This window comes from Penaeus chinensis, chromosome 24 (genome assembly GCF_019202785.1).
Source record: "Penaeus chinensis breed Huanghai No. 1 chromosome 24, ASM1920278v2, whole genome shotgun sequence".
In the NCBI taxonomy this organism is placed as follows: Eukaryota; Metazoa; Arthropoda; class Malacostraca; order Decapoda; family Penaeidae; genus Penaeus; species Penaeus chinensis.
In genome coordinates this window covers 29,545,181-29,547,680 of record NC_061842.1, presented here as the reverse complement: position 1 = coordinate 29,547,680, position 2,500 = coordinate 29,545,181, and positions in this window count along the sequence as shown.

The window sequence follows — 2,500 nt, the reverse complement described above, 5'->3', positions numbered from 1 at the left end:
TATAAAGTGACGCGACTAATATAAACCATCATATATTAGAGAGCCAAACCAATTTACCAAAATTAACAGAAATAAAAACAAAAACAATCAAGCAACTCAAGAAATCGCGAAGTTTAGAGCACGCGAAGCATATTTAACTTTACCCCGACAAAGCTTCATTTAAGCTTTTTATACAAACGGAAACTGAGATATTTATACTGTTAGATTTAAAAAAAAAAAAAAAAAATGACTAAGAAAAAAGGAAAAAGAAAAAAACTTTTTTTTTAAATACATATAGAAAAAGAGCATGCTTATTGCCCAGAGATCCATTTTGACAGCATTTTATTTTAACACCTGGAAAAAAAAACAAAAAAACACGCACACGCAGACATCCAAAGAGTCACCTTGACACACACATCATGTGAGGTGCTTTGAGAAGGATAGACAGACAGATATAGCGAGAGAGAGAGAAAGAGAGAGAGAGAGAGAGAGAAAGAGAGAGAGAGAGAAAGAGAGAGAGAGACAGAGAGAGAGAGAGGGGGGGGAGGGGGGAGGGAGGGAGGGAGGGAGAGAGAGAGGGAGAGAGGGATAGAGGGAGAGAGGAAGAGAGAGAGAGAGATAAATAGATAGATAGATAGATAGATAGATAGATAGATAGATAGATAGATAGAGAGAGAGATAGATATATGGATATAGACAGATATAAAGAGAGCGAGAGAGAAGGAGAGACAGAGAAAGAAACAAGACGGCGCACAGGTAGAAAAAAAAGGAATTTCTGTTGCTACCCATCCCTGTGAATAACGATAAAATGCAAAAAAGAAAGTAAAAAGGGACGGAGTTAAAGCAGAGATGCGAAAAAGACGAAAAATGAAGAAAGAAAAAACGCCAAAAGATTTTTCATAAGGACTTCAATTGTTCTTTTTCTTTATTACTTTATCTATTTTATCGATTCTTTACTTCTTTCTCTTTCCATATCCACATCTTATTTTTGTTCTCCCTTTCTGTCTTATTCCTTCCCTCCTATATGACCTTCCTTTATGTTTATCCAGCTCCCTTTCTTTCTCTCTCTCTTTCTCCCTCTCCTCTTCCTCTCATTCATTCCGCGTGCCTACCTCTTTCTCCATCCATGCCCTTCCTCTAATTCTCCCTCTCCCTCTCCCTCCAACTCTCCAACTCCCTCTCCCTCCAACTCCCCATCTCCCTCTCTTCTCTCCTTGTTCTTTCCATTCCCTCTCCACCCATGCCTTTCCTTTAATTCTGCCTCTCCCTCTCCCTCCAACTCTCTTTCTTCCTCTCCCTCCAACTCTCCAACTCCCTCTCCCTCCCCCTTCAGTCCTCTCCCACTCCCTTCAACTCTCCATCCCCCTCTCCATCTTTAACCTCTCCTTCTCCCTCTCCCTCCAACTCTCATCTTCTTCTCCCTCTCCCTCTCCCTCCAACTCTCCATCTCCCTCTCCCTCCAACTCTCCCTCCAATTCTCCATCTCCCTCTCCCTCTCCCTCTCCCTCTCCCTCTCCCTCCAACTCTCCCTCTACCTTCAACTCTCCATCTCCCTCTCCCTCCAACTCTCCATCTCCCTCTCCCTCTCCCTCCCCCTCCCACTCTTATCCTCTTCCTCTCATCTCTCCCTCTCCCTCCCTCACTCTCTCCCTCTTCCTTTCCCTCTCCCCCTCTTTCTCCCACTTTTCCTTACCCTCCCTCTCTCTCTCTCCTTCATCTCTCCCTCTTTCTCCTTCCCCTTCTCCATCTCTCCCCCCTCCATATCTCTCTCCCTTTCCCCCTCTCCTTCTCTCTCCTTCCCTCCCTCTCTCCCTCCCCCTTCATCTCTCTCTCCCTTTCCCCCTCTCCATTTCTCTCCCTCCCTCCCTCTCTCCCTCCCCCTCCATCTTTCTCCCCCTTTTCCCCCTCTCCATCTCTCTCTCTCCCCCCCTCTCCTCCTCCCCCTCCATCTCTCTCCCCATTTCCCCCTCTTCATCTCTCTCCCTCCCTCCCTCTCTCCCACCCCCCTCCATCTCTCTCTCCCTTTCCTCCTCTCCATCTCTCTCCCTCCCTCCCTCTCTCCCACCCCCTCCATCTCTCTCCCCATTTCCCCCTCTCCATCTCTCTCCCTCCCTCCCTCTCTCCCTTCTCTCCCTCTCTCCCACCGCCGCGTACACACCTAGAATTCAGCTGTGCCTGTATTGATCCAAGCTCCCTTATGACAAACGTGTCCAGGTGTTTTGTTTACAGTCCAGCCGGGGTTAATGAGGCCCGCGGTGGAAAATAGTTGAAATATTGTTTGCAGTGCCTCCGTGTTTTGATTGGCAGTGAGCGGAATGCCCTGTCTGGGGTTTTGTTTGTGGGAGGAGTTTGTGGGGGTTGTTTGTCTGTAAATTTTGTTTGCGTGTGGCTGTGGAGTTTTCTTTGCTTGTCTGTGGGTATGTGGCTTTGTTTGCTTCTCTGTGGGTGTGTGTGTTTTGTTTGTCTGTGGATTTGTTTGAATACGTGTCTATCTGGTTGCCTGTCTGTTTGTCTTTGAACC